At 40.5% G+C, this 20,554-nt stretch overlaps 1 long non-coding RNA gene across 8 annotated transcripts in view; it reads right to left on the bottom strand.

Annotated features, from left to right (window-relative positions):
- The window catches only part of LOC148125820 (uncharacterized), a 38,524-nt gene extending 34,619 nt beyond the window's left edge, over positions 1 to 3,905 (bottom strand). For 3 of the 8 annotated variants that reach the window (XR_015743508.1, XR_015743515.1, XR_015743509.1), the window contains exons 1-2: positions 682 to 2,065; positions 35 to 93 (exon numbers count right to left, since the gene is read on the bottom strand). This is a non-coding gene — a long non-coding RNA (uncharacterized LOC148125820). Of the gene's footprint in view, positions 1 to 34; positions 94 to 681; positions 2,067 to 3,558 lie in introns of those variants that run through there. The other 5 variants (XR_015743513.1, XR_015743514.1, XR_015743512.1 and 2 more) reach the window with 5 other exon arrangements.
- Between the last annotated feature and the right edge of the window lie 16,649 nt (positions 3,906 to 20,554).

Raw genomic sequence — 20,554 nt, 5'->3', positions numbered from 1 at the left:
AATGGTGGAGAGAGGAGAGGTAACCATTACTCACATACCCACCATCCTGCCAGGCTGATCAAACCTCTTTCTACCCCAGGCTCTCCCAGGCCTCTTTAAAAAAAAAAAAAAGATAACAGCACTGCAGATTCAAATAACAGATCCCACACTCATCACATCTACCTTACTTCTCACATAGCAAAATTAAAAGAAAATTTTGAGGGTTTATGTATTCATTTATTTGCTGGTCAAACCTTTTCTTTTGTTAGCTTTGCAGGCATTAGAATTTCCACATTGGTCCCATAAAGAAATCACAATATTAAGATTTTCACAGAATTAAAAAAGTCACATCAGCAACAATAATCTTGACAAAAGCATCTCAATAATAACACTACAGACAGCTAGTAACCCACATCATCCATTACCATCTCTTCAAGCAAATTACCGGATGTGTTTGAACGCTAATGATTTATTATTAATTTCTTGGGGGCAGAGGGTTTCAAAGCCTTAATGTATGAATGCAACACACGAGGTGCTTTTTTCTGCTTGAAAATTTGGCTAGAATGATATGATCTTAAAGGAGGTAACTAGGACATTCTTCCACTGCTGCTCTTTTGGTAGAAATAGAGACATTTAATTTCAGTACAGTCAAGTGTAAAATCTCCCAGGGATCAGCTGGGGCTAAACGGCTTCTTTTCTTACCCCGGTGTACGACAGCATCTCCTACGGACATCCCCGTGACGGATCCATCCCGAGAACTTTTTCATTCAGTGTTCTAGTGCAGTACCTCCTGGCACTGATACTTATCTGGAAGAAACTGCGTCCCCCTCTGCCTGATAGTGCCAGCCCCCACTTTCACTGTCCCTGCAAGAGAAAGCACAGAGAGTGATTGGATTAAGCCCTTCACCTGATGGAGACTAAGCCAGCCAGATGCAGTGGGAGCTGCCAGAAGAGGCTGAGGCAGGGGGATAGAATACAAACACATGTCACAGGCCCATCTGTGCCATTTGCCTGTCCAAGCAGCTGCCTCCAGCTCCCAGGGCACCTGTGGTTGAGAGCCCCACCTGGAGCTGGGAATCTCTCCAGCTGATGCATTTGTATGAGGAAGTGTTTGGTCCTGCCCCTTCAAGGTGATCTGACTTGTTTAGAACAATGTTGGCAAGGAAGGCTGGGCACGCATGCCTGGGAGTTTCTTGGGTCTCCTCTTCGCTCTTTCTTTTCTGCCTTAATTGGAACCCTCCGAGACCAGGCAAAATCGCATTAGCACCAGGCCCCAGCACACAGAGCCATCCATCTTTTTTTATTACAGCGTAATGGGGCTGCTCGGGAGGCGGCGTTCGATTTGTCACAGGCCTCGTTCGCTGATAACAGGCATTTGTCATCACTTTCTGCCTGTGTTAATGTCATCATCGGCGAGCTGACAGCCAGGCCCGTTGAGGGAGCACCAGCGACACAGCACATCCGTCAAGCTAATATTTCCATGGCTGTGGGGACCGGGCAAGTCATGGACACACATTAAAGCATTGAGAGAAGACAGGAGAGAAAAAGCACCATTGTCATTAATTAAAATGTTAGGGTGGATGTGCAGATGTGTGCAGATTGAGTGTGCCAGTGAGTGTGATGCAGTCTGAGGGAGTGTGCATTAGCGTATGGTCGCAGTCCCTATTAACAGGCACTAGCTTGGATCATGAAGTGCATTTAAAAGCTATTTGGGGCTGGGGAATCCAGAGAGTGGTGAGTAAGAAGGTCATTGTTAATAAGCAAGAAAGGGAGAGAGGGATGAGACTAAGCAAGCAAGAGCATGTGAGGCTACCCATTCTTCCCCTGGAGTGTGCTTGCCACTCTATCACATTATTGTTGGTCATTCATGGACATCCGGGTGTCAATTATTAGGCTTTATGCAATCCCGTGAAGCCAAGTGGAGTCTTCAAAGGAAGTTTGGGGACATTACAAATAAAAAGAACCTTTGAACCAAAAGGTCAGGGCAGCCTCTCAGTAAAACTGGGAGCAAATTTGAATTGCAAATCACAAATTAAAATTAGTGCCACTGGCAATTTCATTCCAAGGGTTGGAATGGAACAGGATGGGACTTCCTTGGCAGAGACGAGTAGCAAAGAGGTGTCCCATAATATTTTCAATAACACCATTCTATTTTCTGATGGTAAATCACAGCTGCCCCACTAATGTTAGTGGATAGTTTCTTGCAACTTTAGACCTTTTCTCATGCTCCATCATTTCTGAATAGGATAATATTAAGACAATTCCGATCATGAATTAGTCCAGAGGTGGCTGTGTAGTGGGGAAGAGGGATGGTTGCAAAGAATTTAGGCCACTCCTATTGTTCAGGTCAATGGCTTTTCTGTTCTCTTTTTTTCTGTTTTTATCCTTGGTATCCCTAACTTACAGGCCTCCAAACTTGGCAACTTTAAGACTTGTGGACTTCAAGTTGAAGTCCACAAGTCTTAAAGTTGCCAAGTTTGGGGACCCCTGCCCTAACCTGCTAAATCCAATTGTATTAAGTGGCTAAAAATAGATCCACTTTCTGTTAGCGGACATCATTTTATACTTATTAGAGCTGGAGGTGATTTCAGATGAATTCAGGGTAAAATCAAGGACAGAGAGCACTTTATAAGCTCAGATCAGCAGTATCCCTCAAAAGCCAGGGTACGTGAGAGGTGTGTAAAGCTCTTACTAGAAGAATGGAGCCAGAGGTGGCCAAGTTGCCTAGTTTTGAGAAAGGATCATTTGTCATAGGGGGTGTTTCTAGTAGCAAAGAGGCTTCTTGTCGTTTTTTACTCCATTCTGCCAGGTTTGTCATTCAGACCAGTAAGAAAGCATGGACTGACCCCTGTGCAAGACTTTTGCATGGGCCATTTATTTTAATTATTCCATTGAACACAATGACAAAAATCTTTGTGTTTTGTTTTCCCAAGTACAGGGAGCTTCCTGTTGCTTTTCCCACCACACGATCTTGGCCACTGAATCTGGTATTCAGGATTGTTCTTTTGATCTGCCTATGACTATCTGTTGCAAGACGGCAAAAACCAGCCACAAATGCTTAGAAAAATCAAACCCTGACGGATGACTTAAATCCCTAAAGGCGCAAATAATTCCACCCACGTCTAAACCTAGCCATATTTTAAACTACGTAGCAAGTCTGTGACTAGTTCAAAGACTTGAGACCACTTTATATTATTAATATTCTCCTGCAACACTGTGGGCACTTTCTTATAGTCACATTAGTCTGCATTCTCCTTGTCCTTGACTCAGGAGGAAAGTATGTCAACATAAACTGCAATGGTTTCCTGAACAGTTTTTACTGAGCCTCAGCAATAAAGCCAGCAAGTGATGCTCTCTTTACAGATTAATGCAGGGTAGCAGCGACAATTTCAGAGCAGCCACTGGCAGCTGCTTTTTCTTTTCATCTTATGTCACCTTCTGGTTGGCAAAACACCTAGTAATCTTTATAACATTTCAAAAGACCCAATGTATATAGACAAAGAATCTGTTTAATGCATAATTGCTTCATGACCGTCACCAGGTAGAAGCAAAGAGGGTTGCCTGTATTTCTTTACTAACCTCTAGTAATTGCCTGGATCAGGGATCTCCAACTTTGGTAACTTTAAGCCTGGAAGACTTCAACTTTGAAGTTGAAGTCCTCTTGGAGACCCCTGGCCTGGATTCTTCTGCCCAACTTATAGCCAAAACAGACTCACTATCTACTTTCTCCAGGTAATGCCTGGTATTTCACCAACCCTTGCAACAGGAGACTCTTGTACCGTTGGCAAGCCTTCATTTATCAATAGCCTCTTTCCCTTTGGCTAAGCAAGCCGAAGGAGGCATGGCTTGGCAACTCTAGCCGGCGTTTAGAATGTGCATTCTGTGCTGCCAGGCTTTGGCAGAGAGTTCTGTAATGTAGAAGTTTGCTTTTTTTTCAGCCATTCTTTTTCTTGGTATGCAGACATGATTTCTGTATTTTAATAACAATAGGATTCTCATCTTTCCCCAGAAATAAATTTTAAAAAATTAGTAGTGTTTGATTTCAGGTAAATTTAGAACCGCAAGACTAAATTTATTAGTGAGGTATCTACCTCCTCTGACTTTGGTGATAGTTTTTGTTATAATGATCGAATCAAACAACTTTCAATTTGCTTGTAATCAACATTATTACACTATTTATTTGTTTACTGTAGTTGCTGGTGACTGTGAATGTCTTACCTACCAATCCAATACACAAAGAAGCCAAGGAGCAATAAACCTTTGATACTAACAAATAATCATCATTGAAAGAACGAACGACGTCATAATATGCCCCTCTCTTAAGCCTGTTGGAACTGCTCTAAAGCTTTCCCAGAGTACAACAGTTGGGAGATGCTGTTCTATAGAGGAGAGACAGTTGAAAAGTCATGCTTTCATGGGCCCTCGTGATGACATTCTCTGAGAAAGAGAACCAGAAGGGAGCCCATTCTTCTGGATCTTATTCAATTGGCACATCCAACTGGAAGGAAGCAGTCCCAAAGTCACCCAGATGGTTTCATCTGTTGAGGAGACATGAAGCTAAGAGATCTAGTTCCTCATTTGGAACTTCCAATGAATCCAGTGCCTTGCTAGAAGCTGACCAAGAAGACAGAAGTGAAGGAAAAGTGTTCCTGATGTTTTCTTTTTTTAATTCTGCCCATAGCAACCCACTGAGGAGAAATAATATAGAGTAAGAAAAATGCTGGTTAACATTTCTTTCAATTTTAAGGTTTTAGCAAAGAGCTGAGTAAACCTAGGACCTTTCTGATCTACAAGATGACCCAGCCTACATAACATAACTCCTCATTTTTGGTGTTCTTGATATCATGAAAGGCTGAAAAAATGGAGAAATGAATAGGAGGATCCAATATTGGATTTTCCCATTTAAACCTGAACAGAAAAATATTAGAATTCATGTGGACCCTGAGATCCTCTCCTAGGGCCATATGATTGAAGCCTAGTATTATTCTTTGTCAACTCAGTGAAAATACCAGCTCAGCTTGTAAAAGCAGTGGGTGGGGGACCAATATATTTATTGAAGTTATTTATTCTATTTTTATAGCCACCCAGCTCAACCAAGTGACTCTTTGACACACATGCCATAATCATAGCATCTGATTTTTAATCAGTCCTATTCCTAAAAAAACAAATAAACAAGTATTTGTTCACCTTCCTTTGGGATTTTAAAGAAAAAAATGTAAATAAAACAAAACCATTAGGTTATGACAGAACATGGAACATTATGTGGAGCTTTGATTACAAGGAGGTAAACTGTCAGCATTCAAAATGATCAAGGAGTTTGAATACTTACTTAGGAAATGCTAGAGAGTTCAGCTCTGTTCAGTTTTGAAAAAGATATGTCAGGGAAGCATGGAGATTTATAAAATTATCCATGACATGGATGATTATTTTATCCTCTCCGACCATTTCTCCTGGATTCCTCCTCCTCCTTTCCTCCTCTTTGTACTAGACTTGGGGTTATCCACTAAAATTAATGTTCAGGGGATTCATAACAGACTAAGAAAATGCTTGTCACATAATGCATCATTAACTACTCCAAAATGTGATAGCCATTGGCTTAGATGGCTTTCAAAGGTGATTAAATCTATGCCTCATAAATTTGTCTGTCAACAGCTATTATAATAGTAAGATGGCATGTTCATATTCAGAAACAGTTTGCCTTAATATTAGTAGCTATCTAGGAAGGGAGAAATAATGCTTTGTTTGTGAACCATCCAGGGTACTTACTAATGATCTCTACAAAGAATGGATGAGTGAATGTTTGAGATAGAAGGAATTTGGGATGAAAACATAAATATGCTGAAGAACAAACGGAATAAAGTTTGGAGATAAAGTTCTGTATTTAATTATAGTTAACTATTACATGACATATAATACACATTACTTGTTGTGGGTTCTATCTTCTCCTTTAATTAATACTATAAACCTGTGATGCAATATTACAGGTATAGAGGTTGCACTGTTTTGCATGCGTGTATTTCGCATCAAATATGATGTCATGAAGGAATTAAAACATTGTAAGGGAAAACAGATTAATGCAAAAATATTCTTAAGAAAGTGAATACCAACAGAATGTGTGAAAATACAGATGTTAAGTAAGGATCAAATGCTTCATTAAAAGGATGGTGGATTAAAAAATATCCGTTAGTGTTTCAAGATTAGAATTCGGAAGTAATGGGTTGGATCCAAATTTTATCATAATTGTGAATCCTACTCAGTTATTCAATAATCTGAACTGCCATGTAGTCAGAGTGCTCCAAATAAGGCCCTCTGCTATCAAAGGGATTCAAATGGTTATTAATATTCTGTAGAAAATTATTGGGACTGTCTGCAGGGGTTAAAAAACCCAAACCCTTCACATATGCAGCAGTATGTATATGGGTTCCACACAGATCGAGACCCTGATAACATGGGGTCCTGGCTGATATGGAAGACAACCTAAATATAGAAAGCTGAGGCTTTCTCTTGCAGATATATGGATTTCATGCAAAAAAAAAAGTCTGAAGATTGGCATTCACGAGGAATGTGTCTTCAGAATCTCTGCAAATACAATTCTTTGGGTGACATATTGAGCGCTTTGGGTTAATTCTATCTCCAAACAAGAGGTTGCAAGAAGTTTTTAAAAGAAAGCATATTTTGAAGGAATTTAGTTCCAGACTCTGACATTTCTTTTTCTGAACCATGACAGGTTTCTTACTTAGTAGAAATGTTCATAAACACTGCACACCAAGAAATAGGAGAGATTGGAAGATTCATTTATTTTATCTCCACCCCCCTGCTTTTACAATATTCACATTCCCTAATTTGAAGGGAGCAGTCTTGATCTCGACAAAAGGATGAATTAAACCTGCCAGTATTAATTTTAAAAATTAGTTTAATTTTGTGTTTCTGCCAGAAACATAAAAATATTTGTCTTTATTTTTTTAAAGTAAAGATGAATAGTTAACAAAACTCAGATTCTCCAAGAGAATTAAATTGTCAGTTTAGTTTGCTTGCAAATGTAACCCTACGGAATTCTATTTCGGAATAAAGAAGTTACAGCCAAGTGGCTATCCTAGTGACAAAAAAATCTCACATTTGTGTCTTTGGACAATAAACCTAGGAATAAAAACCAACAAAAAAAGAAAAGAAAAAAATAACAATAACAAACAATGGTAACAATAATACCAATGGCACCCAAACACAATCTGGCTCAATAGAAGTAGAAATAGCACTTAGACTTATATACACCACTTTACAATGCTTTTAAAGCCCTCTCTAAGCTGTTTACACAATCCGCATATTGCCCCCAACAATCTGGGTCCCCATTTTACCAACCTTGGAAGGAGGAGTCAACCTTGAGCCTGGGTGAGATTCAATCTGCCAAATTGCAGACAGCTGGCAGTCACCATTCTAACCACTGGGCCACTGCAGCTCCTCAAGCCACATGATAACAGTCACAGTCATATCAAGAAATAACTACACTGATGAACTCATCTAACCTGCAGATTCTGTGCCTGAGAAGAGTTTTAGGACTTCAAGCATTTACAGAACAGCAGCAGGCTTGAGGCCAAACCAATATTGAAGGGTTGGATATGGTTCTGCCTGCAGGCAATGCTTAATAGATGGGACCAAGGGCAGCCCAACCCCCCCTGGATCTAATGGGCTGGAAGCAGAAGCAATTGGGAAAAAATTGGCCTCGCAAATAACTTCTGATACCATTAAAACCCTTATAGGTGGCAACCAGCATCTTAACTGGCAAATAAAAGCTGACTGATTCTAATCTGATCAATCTGAGCTATTTTCCAAATCAGAAAATGGATCTCACGTAAAGTGATCCATGCATAATTTACTTTGTATCTGACATAATGAAACTACAACTCTTATTCCAAATACAATGTCAGTAAATTAGCCATCTCTCAGGTGATCTATCAAACTCATTATATGTAGACATGACATGGATAGCACCACATCATATGCAAATACCTAGCAAATATATTTTATGTGCTGACCTAATGAAGTTAGTAGAAAATAATACAGGTAGCCCTCCATTTACTACCACAATTGAGCCTAAAATTTCTGTTGCTAAGTGAAACATTTGTTTTGCCTCATATTACAACCTTTCTTGCCACAGTTGTTAAGGCAATCATTGAAGTTGTTAAGTTAGTAACAGGGTTCTTAAGTGAATCTTTTCTCGTCAGAAGGTCGCAAAAGGTAAACACATGACCCTGGGGCATTGCAACCGTCATAAATATGAGTCAGATGCCAAGCATCTGAATTTTGATCACATGACCATGGGGATGCTGCAATGGTCATAATAAATGTGAGAAACGGTCATAACTCCCTTTTGTGGTAACTTTGAATGGTCACTAAATGAACTGTTGTAAGCTGAGGACTACCTATATTGTGTTTAAAAAACATTGTGTATTTACTCTTTTTGACTGACATGCCATAATTAACCCAACATTTCTGCTTATCTCTGCTGAAATGATTATCTCATCAATTCTTTCTCCCAGTACTCAAATCCATCTCTTCATATTGGCTGTTTGTCCTTTCTTCACTAGATACAATTTAATATGTGATTTCATAAACTGAAAGCTAATTGTGCTTCTTCTTATCAAAAGACCTGTTTGTAATTTAAGCAGAGCGGAAGCGGTAAGAGAAGAGGGGTGGGGCTGAAGGAATCACCATGTCCCTGCTCTGCCTTGCATGGTGTGCTAACAAGCTGTTCCAACTCCTCCCACCCCGCCATCAAATCCGTGGAGATGGCAAGTGTGGTAGATCCCCAGACGGGGAGTGTAAATGCTTGCTCTTTGTAAATGAAAAACATAATTAACATTAAATTGAGGTAATACAAATGAAGACAACCCAGAGCCTGACAGGATGAGTGTTTGGGGAGGCAGTACAGTGAAGTGATTCATATTTTTAATTTACTGTGCAAATAGACTATCAGGGTTTGTGTGTATATGTGTGTGTGTGTATGCGTGCATGCAAGTGCCATATAAGTGGAGTGGGGATTTTCCCCCCACTGTTGTTTTGCTCTGCTTTAGACACACAATGACTATTAAAGTCAACTGTCCATATAATGGGACATCTCCGACATGACTGCATCCTGAGAGGCAGCTTGGTGTAGCAATAATTTATAATGCATTGTTGTCTGCCTGGCACCTAACCTTGGGACAATAGAAAGGGGATGCTGGGCAACCTTCTTGTGCCCTAAGAGATGCCTACAGAAGTTGCCTTCAGCTTCTGTCCATTGCCTAGGATGGAGAAAAGACTCTCTATTGCAATAAGTCCAGACCTGAGATAAGTCACCAGCTACAGTGAAGAAACAGAACTGTTGGAAAGGTTCTTAAAATGGCACCTAGTCTTTGATGGTCTGAAATATGTTTGAATATCAATAAGGAATGAATGAATATTTGATGGTCTTTTCTCTAGTTTCTGCTTTATGTTGACTGTCTGATAACAGCCAAAGAAACATCATACTTACGTGCAGAAAAATAGCAAGCATTTTGACCTAGAAATGCTTATTTAGAGGAAACTGTGATTGAGACACATGTTACAAAAGATCTCCCTGTTTAATTTTTCTTACTAAGACTTGGCTGTATTACTGATTTTATCAGAAGAACAATATCCCATTCTAAGATTCCTAAAATGTGACAGCCTTTGGTTTGATTATTGGAGAGAGGAGCGGTGGGTATAGAGATATGGGATACTAAAAAGGAAACATTTTACTATATGAAAAGACAGTGTATTTACATGATACAGTCTTATCAAATACCACCCCACTACTACCTCCCCCATCCCTACTACCGCTATGAAAAATAATAATGGTCTTTGTTTACATCCAGTGATACTTGGATGTAAACACATACTTGTCTCATCCAGCATTTTGCTTCCGTAGTGGTCAGGAAGATGTTTATGCCAGGAAAAGTAATAAGCAGGACAGGGGTGGGATTCAATTTGTTTAACAACCAATTCTGTGGCCGTGGCTTAGTTGGTGGGCATGGCTTGGTGGTCATGTGACTGGGTGGACATGGCTTGGTGGTCATGTTATTGGCTGGGCGTAGCCATCTCAATATCACTCACATTGAGGCACGCATCTCCTCACTTGGCCTCTCATGACTGTGGAGATGCTGCAACAGTCGTAAATGTGAAAAATGGTCATGTCACTTTTTTCAGTGTCATTGTAACTTTGAATGGTCACTCCACACAAGCAAAGTACCAGCAAAGGAAGGAAAAATAACTCCAGAGAGTTCCTGAGACAGGAAGTCTAGTCCTGACAAGAATGTAATAAGGGTTAATGGAGAGGCAGTTTCTGTAAGCAACGCCAGAATGTTTCCTTCCTGCCTTCCTTACAGGATTAGGCCAGTAATTTCTTCTAACAACCGGTTCTCTGAACTGCTTAGAATGTTAACATCTGGTTCTATTGAATAGGTGCGAATGGTAGAATTCCACACCTGAAGCAGGACAGAAGTACAACCACACCTTCCTGCTGGTGTTTCCTAGCAACTAATATTGAGATGCTACCTGTATGCCTATAGACTCTATTTTGAGCAAATATTGGGGAAAAAAACCATTTCATTTGCTGGAATCAAAGATGGTGGGGATGGCCATCACTGTCTGAACTTCTTGATGGCTTTTGATTATGAATATAGTTATGTCAGGAGCCTTAGACCAGTGACCCCCAACCTTTTGGGGTCCAGGGACTGGTTCTGTGGAGATAAGTTTTTCTATGAACTGAAGGTAGTGTGGTTTCACATGCTGCCTCCATCCCACAAATGGGTCTTTGCTTGTTTGTGTAGCATGCCAATTTTTGACATGCCACAGCCCAGTGCCACTCCACGGACTAGGGATTGGGTACTCCTCTCTTAGATAAACTATTGGAAGACATATAAAAGTGACCCCGATCCAATCAATGCCCTCTTCCTTTGGAGAAATTATGTGGAACTATTTCCTTAAGCACATGGAAAACCTCATACTGCCAAATTAATTAGTGTCCCATCAGAACTCCATTCTCCTCTTCATAGATGAGGATTATTTCCTTACATATTTATTTTCTCTCTCTCTTCATTGAAAATTAGGAATAGAAAGAGGCTCAGAAAAGAATGAAAGCAAGTACAGAAAGAAAATGAAAAGAAAGAAGTAAGAAAATGTTAAGGTAGATGGATCTTTGGATGCATTGGAACTCTTATATTCTCATTGTCCATTTTCGCTGGCAGAGGGTTGCAGGAGGCCATCGCAGCAGAAAACGGAGTTTAGAAGCCCATTTTCACTGGCAGAGTGGTTGGGCTGCCACAAGCACCCTCGACACGAGTGATGTTGAGCTGGCTACGCCCACCCCAACCCCTCAAGATCAAACATAACACTGACGTGGCCCTCAATGAAATCGAGTTTGACATCCCTGTATTAAATGCTTGTTCACATAACAAATTCTGCTAGTCTTTTTTCTCTTCATAAACAGCTGATGTAAAACACAAAATCAGCTTAAGCTTCTCATATAAAAGCACTTTCTGTCCTGAAATTTACAATTGTTTATATTATATTGATTAAACAGTCAAATGTGTATTGAGAAACTAAAATATAACCTTAAGCTAAATATTTTAATTCAAAGGCCTAAGTTATTTTTTTGCTTCCTTTTGAAATGATGTATAAATATATTATATGTTATTGTTATAATATTATGTTATGTTATATTGTGTTATGTTGTGTTGTTACATTATGTTATGATATACTATGTCTCAAACTTAACTGATTAACCATCAATCTCCCTCACAGAGGGGCTCTAGGTGGTGTACAATTCAATGAATACAATAATATGTATATAATTATCAGTATATGTGATAATAATGATAATTAAAATCCTTACTTTATAGACTAATATGTAGAGGTCTCCATATGGCAGACTTCAAAACAAAATTGAGTGTGTTCAAATCATGAATGCATATGCCCAGAATAATGCTGACTCTAAAATTCCACCTTCCCCATTTGATAGACCCAATATATACCAGACTTTAACCTGTATGATTCCCAACTAAAGATCCAAAGATCCACAGACCCAGAATTTCATAGCCCTCATATCTGACCGTTCCAGTGGACATCAGGTTGCAAAGTTGTCTGGTCCACCATGACAAAACAAAACAGCTTTTGTGGGGGCAGAAGGACTATTATTTTGATGCAACTTAATGCCCACCAGATTGGTTTTGATTTTCAAAGCCCTAGATCTCTGTATGAACAGAAGAATCAAGCACAGTCTCAGTTCTAATAAACATTCCTCAAGATAGGAACTTGACATCAGAAATCTCTCATGGAACCTGCATATTCTTCCTAATATCTTTCATCACTACCTTTGGGGAGAGAATTCCTCCCAATTCTCACGGGGCTTTTGATGTCGCTAAATGGCCAGACAGACAATACTAGGCTCACTCTGGTAAAATTCAATAAATGAATAAATACAGTCAGCAAAGAGACCTAAAATGATTCTTGTTTGTTGGGAATGAGAGACACCAAGTGTAATTTAGGGTTTGATATTATAAAAGCTGTGCTGCTCTAAAGCAGCGGGATTCTCAGTGGCTCATTAATAAAGGATAAACTTGGAGTCTATTTACAAGGCACTTTTTGGGATTATTTATACTTCATTATACATACATAATGTTGTACATATTTACCGATTAGCTCAGTGGTGAAGAAAGGAATTTGGAAGGAGGGGCTGCTCCTCTGTTGCCCTATCTTTCTCTTTAGAGCCAAGGTATTCCAGGGAAGGACTCAACAAGAAAAGATTTGGGTATATTTTTTCCAAAGCAATGGAAGATAGAAAGTAGGCATATTGGCTTGATCCTTGAAGGACATTTTTAGAGTATCTGATTCTGAAGCGCAGTATAGGATAGCATTTCTATTACAGTAATTACACACTTTTTCTACCTTCCCTTTCCTTTGTGGGAACTTCATCCACAGCCAAGCCATGGCATCATTCTCAAACATGCACTCTTTTTTCAAATTGCAGAGAAGAGGCCTGTTTTTTGGGGGGTGGGGGGGATTTGCATGTGAATTTTGCTAGTGTGTCTGGTGCAGCATGTTTGGGGAGTAAATAGAAAATTTCCAAGTGGAAGTATCTACTGATATTTCATGTATTCCCACCCACCAACTTCATTACATTTAATTTTATCTCAGAAGCAGAGGAAGACAACACAAAAATGCCTCAGGATGCAGGTTGCATGAGCCTTGAGCCACTAATAATTCAACCTTGATGTAAGTGGAGTCAATGAAAACTTGTCTGAAAATTACAGACTAATTGCAAGGAGCACTTATGGTAGGCTTTTTCACCTTTTAGATGTGTGAGACTTCCACCGGACTATGACCTTTGGAACTGAAATCCATCTTGGCTTGGGTAAACTCAGTCTAACCTGGGAACAACAGGGAGAGTTGTACCAAAGGTGGTTTTTCAAGAGGTAACTGGATTTTCTTGTTTTTCTTTGAAGATGTTTCACTTCTCATCCAAGAAGCTACTTTGGCTCTGACTGGATGGCAGGAAATGGAAGGATTTATACTCCTTGCAGACAGCTGGTCATTTGCATTCTTTTAGAGAGTTGCTGAGGCCACCAGGAGGTTTATCTGTGTCAGGGGTGTCAAACTTGATTTCACTGAGGGCTGCATCAGGGCTGTGGTTGATCTCGGGTGGCCGGGGTGGGCATGGCCAGCTTAATATCACTCGTGTTGGGGGGGCTGTGGTGGCTTGAACACTCTGCCAACAAAAATGGGCTCCCAAGCTCTGTTTTTGGCCACAACAGCCTCCTGCAACCCTCTGCCAATGAAAAAGGAGCTCAGGAAGGTCATGCGCAGCCATCATGAGCTCCGTTTTTGGCTGCAATGTTCTCCTGCAACCCTCTGCCAGCAAAAACAGAGCTTGGGAGCAGTGCCACAGTCCTCACAAGCTCCGTTTTTGCTGGCAGAGGCACTGCAGGCCAGTCCCTCATTGTTTCCATAGCCACCCTGTGGGCCAGATCTAAGCATCCCATGGGCCAGATCCAGCCCACTGGCCTTGAGCTTGACACTCCTCAACTGTGTCATCAGGGTCACCTGAGAAGTGCAAACGGGTGTGGAGCCTTCTTGAACTGTTGAAAGGACTGTGTTGTAGCACTGGAGACAGATGATGTCGTATCCTTCCCCCTCTGTTGCGAGAGGGCCAGTGGTGGGATTCAATTTTTTTTACTACCGGTTCTGTGGGCGTGGCTTGGTGGGCGTGACAGGGGAAGGATACTGTAAAATCTCCAGTCAAAGGTGGCATTTGCCAGTTCTCCGAACTACTTAAAATTTCTGCTACCGGTTCTCCAGAACTGGTCAGAACCTGCTGAATACCACCTCTGGAGTGGGCTGTTCAATTTTGACATAGATGGTTTGTTTGACCCCTGTTACAGGTGTTGTTTCATGCATTTTAAAGAAACTCATCTAGAAGCTCACCTAGAAACAAACAAGATTGCCATTTAGGTGGGCCCTTTAAACTCAAGAATATTTTTGAAAGGAAATATTTGAGGGAAGAAAGGAGCATGTAATCAATCCAATTCCTGATGCTCTTTCTATATAACACCAGAATATGACAATCCCAGACAAATAGATATATTCTGGCATTACTAAACCAAATCCTGAATCTTAATCTGGCCTTTACTCTTCCTATATGAAGAGAACAACATTACATTCTCTCTCTGGGGATTCCAACAAAATGTCCTAATCCAAATCAGCAGCACACATTTTAATGGCTTAATCCTATTTTCGTCAGAAATTTGAAAGTCTAATGAGCTCAACTACATTTGTATTCTGCTGTAATGCCCCCCCAGAGAATTCCTCTTTGAATTCCCAACGGTGTTCTTGATCCTTCAGCAGCACATCAGACTCGCCAAGTTAGGATATACAGAAGAGGAAGCTACGTCCCGTAATCACAAATCACCACCCAACTCTAAGAGTCTTTCCCCACTGCTGCCCCTCTCCCCCTGTTCTTGAATCAGCAGAAAAATAATGGGATGAAATAAGCTGTCCTCATTACAAATCCCTATCCTGTTTTATTTTATCTGTTCCCTGCAATTGAAAGTTATCTGACTTCCTTCCAAAGTAATAGGGAACAAAGCCTAGCATATTTTACATACTTTAAACCTGACTTTGGATTGTATCAGTAAGAATCTCTCTCACTCTTGAGCTGGGAAGGAGGTGGTGGCGATATCACAGAAATGTGTAACAAAAGAGATCTTTCCATTCAAGGGAAGACCCCAAAGATCGTAAGACTGGAGAGCTGTGGAAGGAGATGCAGATATCCAATCTGGAGCAGATGGGCAGAGTGCTGAGATCAGCCTTTCCCCGTTCATGTGATGGTGCCCTGATGGCAGGAAGCACGCCAAAAAAGAATACCAGAAAAGAAAATTATTCATTTTAAATGGCAGAAATAAGGTTAGATTTAGGTTTAACAACAGTTATGGCCATAGTAATTCATGCTGCCAAAGGTTGATCCTCACCAATTTTAAATGGTGGATGCTAGGTGGTTGGCAAGAAGACAGATGGAGTGTTACCTGTTTTGAACCTTAGCATGATATCAAGTTGGAGAGGCCTTGATTTTGACACTCATATCCATCTATCCATTTCCCAAGGAATCCACCAAACACTTTTCTTGCTTTCCTACCATAAATAAGAACACCACCATCTTCTTACCTTCTTACTCTGGCAAAATAGGGAACTGTGATGGGGTCAAAAGGACTTGTGCCAGGCTCTTTTTCTGCCAGCTCAGAGAGGGGTGGAGAGTGCTTTAACTCAGCTGTTAGAAGTGTTACAGCAGAGGCAGGTTGGCGATTGTCCATGGCACTGTGCTTCTATGCTGGCATTGTTTTGTAGTGTCTCAAAATGGCTGGATAGTACTTTAACATAGCCCACGAGCTGAACCTGAGACACACCCCATTCTAGGTTACAGGTTGTGGAAACCATGTTGCTTCTTCAGTATTGCAAAGAGCCCTTCTTGCTATGCTTGGCATAGCTCTCAAACTGATCTGAATAAGAGCGAAGCGCAGTAAGGAACTCAGATTTATGCAACTAGGTTTTATTGTTAAGCGTCCAGTTGAGGTAACTGACCAATAGGGACATCTAGTGGTCACTCATTGCAAAATCTTCCAATCAACAAGAACAAGACAATTACAACAACCGTACAACATTATTTTTTTCTGGGTGAAATCTGATATATAGTGTTTTTATTATTCCAGTATCTATGAAGTTCAGATCTGCCTGAAATTAAACATAAAGTCTCAATTTATCATTTTTTTAATTTAAAATCTTTTTATGTTACCTTTCAAAATGAAATCCTTCCAATTCGGGTTATGTCAAAACCTGAAAAGCAACTCCAAAACAACACTTGCAAATTTGTGTGTTCTTCAAGTCAACCTTGACAAGTCCATGCAGTTTTCTTGACAACATTTTTCAGAAATGGTTTTCCATTGCCTTTTTTCTTAGGGCTGAGAGAAAGTGACTGACCAAGACCACCCAGCTCAAGGCCGCATTAAAACCCATAGGGTCCTGATTTCTATCTCAGTGCCTGTAACTACTACTTCAAACCTTTTCTTTAAAGCAAAACAACATAGGATGCTAAGAAATAAAAATATGTTTGAAATTTAAAAATGATCATACTCTGCTCAAAAACTAACAAAGTAGATTGGGCTGGTATATATTTTGAAGGCAGTCTCCAGAACTGGACTGCAGCTGAGAAGGTAAGCATTTAATACATGGCCTTAAAAGCAGGGCATCCACAACAGATTGTAAGGTTTGGGCAGGTTCTTATAGCTGCAAATGATCTTTCATATACCTATTGGTGTTGTTAAGATCATTATGAGCAAGGTTTCAGGACTAATCGCAGAAAATACTTTCCAAATACATCATTAAATTGGGGACTTTGCCCTCACTTGGGTGTAGTGATAGCAATAAATGTAGAAGTTTTACAATAGGACAGAACAAATTCCAGAGGGATTGTGCTAACAATGAGTATAATCTTCATAACTGTTTGCTGTTTTGGTCATGCTCCTGAGTATTAACTGCTATGAAATAACCGTGGAAGAGGCGTCCATCTTCCTGCCTTAACTTCAAATACTTCAAATTGGCTCCCAGACTGAGAAAACAAAATTTTGGGCTTTATGGATGCTTCAGAACTCTTACATTCTCATTAGCACAGCCTAAAACTAGACAAGCAACCAATAAACTGAATAACCTTCTCTGAATTGGATTAATGATGTCCGCTATAATTTTTTTTCTGGGTAGTTTCCCCATTGTGATGAGAGCTTTTGTGCTTCTATTTAAATAGCAATAATTTCTAAATAAGTTTCAATATATAATAACTCAATCTCCCATGCACAAAAGGCTGTTCTTTTTTGCTCTCTTTTATTAAGACATCTTATATTTTGGATTTAAAGAAACAAAGTTGTTGTCACAAGCTATCATGCCAAATATGTATTGCTTTCTTTGAAAATGTAGCTAGATTAATGGATAAAGGAAATGCTGTGGGTGCAGTATACTGAAACATCAGCAAGGCATTTGATAAAGTAGACCATGTTCTCTTTGATAAACTGCAAGGAAATTTGGAAGGAGAATGCCACTACCTAATGGATTTGCAATTGGCTGGATAACTATAGCCAACACATGGCCCTTAATAATGGGGTACATCAAGGCCCAATATTTCCCAACATCTCAGAACATGAAGATTTAGATAAGTAATAATGATGCTCCTAAAATTTATGAAACAAGGCTGGGGGTGGGAGGGATTGCTAACACTTCAGAAGACAAGGTTAAGGTTCAAAGTGATCTTGACAGACTTGAATATTGAGTCATATCCAACAAAACACTGTTTAATGACAAGAAAGTAAGATCCCACATTTATGCAGAAAAAAACAGATGCATTTGTACAAGACGAATTACAGGTTAAACATGAGGTAGCAGTGTGTTGTAATTGCCAAAAAAGTCCATGCAGTCTTGGGCTGCATTACCACAGGTAGAGTGACAAAACCTGCATTGCATTGGTTAGTCAGAACCTGGGATGCAGTGTCAAGTTCTAATTGCCACAGGACAGGAAAAGATGCGGAGGAATTGGAAAGAGAGTAATTGTGGATGCTCCATCACTGGAAGTTTTCAAAAAAAAGTTTGGTAACCATTTGTCCATGTTGGCATTAGGATTCCTTCGCTGGGCATGGGATTAGACAGAAAGTCTCCAAGATCTCCTCCAACCCAATGATCCTAAACAACACAACCCCCAACATTTAGACATCCAAGTAGTCCTCGGGTTCTGATGGCAATTGGGACCGGGATTGCTACTGCTTAGTGATATCAGTGCGATATCATGTGGCACATCGCTTAACAACAGCAATCCCATCCTATAGCCACAGAATGCATGGATCATTAAGCAGGTAGTGGTGAGGATTCCAGGTAAGAAGAGCGGGAATGCTACAAAGTGTGGGAAAAGGCTCAGAAAGCCTGGTGCAGGCTGCTCATGAGTGCAGAAAGGCCATGGCTTGGCAGGGCATGAATGCAGGAAGGCTGGGAGTGTATAGTGAGGTAAGGTATGAACATTGGAAGGCTAAGAGTGTACGGCATGGCAGAGCATGAGCACAGAAAGGCTGGGCGGGGGTACTTACCAGAGTGAGTTAGGATCTTTCTTCCAGCTTCCCCATTGAGTTTGCTTGTGGAAACTGGCAGGGAAGGTCACAAGTGGTGATCACATAACTATGGGGGCACTGCGAAGGCCAGAACTTTGAGGACTGGTCATAAGTATCACTTCTTTAATGCCATTGCAACTTCAAATAATGACTGAATTGGTTGGTAAGCTCCATATATACTCCTTATAAAAATACAGGTGAAACTCGAAAAATTAGAGTATCGTGCAAAAGTTCATTTATTTCAGTAATGCAACTTAAAAGGTGAACCTAATATATGAGATAGACTCATTAAATGCAAAGCAAGATAGTTCAAGCCGTGATGTGTCATAATTGAGATGATTATGGCTTATAGCTCATGAAAACCCCAAATCCACCATCTCAGAAAATTTGAATATTGTGAAAAGGTTCAATATTCTAGGCTCAAAGTGTCCCACTCTAATCAGCTAATTAAGCCATAACACTTGCAAAGGGTTCCTGAGCCTTTAAATGGTCTCTCAGTCTGGTTCAGTAGGAAGCACAATCATGGGAAAGACTGCTGACCTGACAGTTGTGCAGAAAAACATCATTGACACCCTCCATAAGGAGGGAAAGCCTCAAAAGGTAATTGCAAAAGAAGTTGGATGTTCCCAAAGTGCTCTTTCAAAGCACATTAATACAAAATTATGTGGAAGGGAAAAGTGTGGAAGAAAAAGGTGCACAAGCAGCAGGGATGACAGCAGCCTGGAGAGGATTGTCAGGAAATGCCATTCAAAAGTGTTGGGGACTTTCACAAGGAGTGGACTGAGGCTGGAGCCAGTGCATCAAGAGCCACCACACACAGACGGATCCTGGACATGGGCTTCAAATGTCGTATTCCTCTTGTCAATCCGTTCCTGAACAACAAGCAACACCAGAAGCGTCTTACCTGGGCTAAAGAAAAACAGAACTGGTCTGTTGCTCAGTGGTCCAAAGTCTTCTTTTCTGATGAGAGCAACTTTTGCATCTCATTTGGAAACCAAGGACCCAGAGTCTGGAGGAAGAATGGAGAGGCACACACTGCAAGATGCTTGAAGTCCAGTGTGAAGTTTCCACAGTCTGTATTGATTTGGGGAGCCATGTCATCTGCTGGTGTTGGTCCACTGTGCTTCATTAAGTCCAGGGTCAATGCAGCCGTCTACCAGGAGATTTTGGAGCACTTCATGCTTCCTTCTGCAGACGAGCTTTATGGGGATGCTGACTTCATTTTCCAGCAGGACTTGGCACCTGCCCACACTGCCAAAAGCTCCAAAACCTGGTTCAATGATGGTGGGATTACTGTGCTTGATTGGCCAGCAAACTCACCTGACCCGAACCCCAGAGAATGTATGGGGCATTGCCAAGAGAATGATGAGAGACATGAGACTGAACAATGCAGAAGAGCTGAAGGCCGCTATTGAAGCATCCTGGTCTTCCATAATACCTCAGCAGTGCCAGAGGCTGATAGCTTCCATGCCACGCCGCATTGAGGCAGTAATTGCTGCAAAAGGGGCCCAAACCAAGTACTGAGTACATATGCCTGCTTATACTTTTCAGAGGTCTGATATTGTTCTTTGTACAATCCTTGTTTTATTGATTGCATGTAATATTCTAATTTTCTGAGATTGTGGATTTGGGGTTTTCATGAGCTGCAAGCCATCATCATCACAATTGTGATAAATCATGGCTTGAACTATCTTGCTTTGCATGTAATGAGTCTATCTCATATATTAGTTTCACCTTTTAAGTTGCATTATTGAAATAAATGAACTTTTGCATGATATTCTAATTTTTTGAGTTTCACCTGTATAGTTACTGGGTCTTCGAAATTTTTTCTTTGCCACAGCAAATGGACTATTATACTCATCTTCAGGTTCCTAGTTCTGCAGGCATAG

Source organism: Pseudonaja textilis, chromosome 4 (genome assembly GCF_049901715.1).
Source record: "Pseudonaja textilis isolate UNSWEBS1 chromosome 4, rPseTex1.2, whole genome shotgun sequence".
Lineage (NCBI taxonomy): Eukaryota > Metazoa > Chordata > Lepidosauria > Squamata > Elapidae > Pseudonaja > Pseudonaja textilis.
The sequence above is the reverse complement of the archived record's forward strand: the minus strand, read 5'-3'. Positions and strand labels throughout refer to the sequence as shown.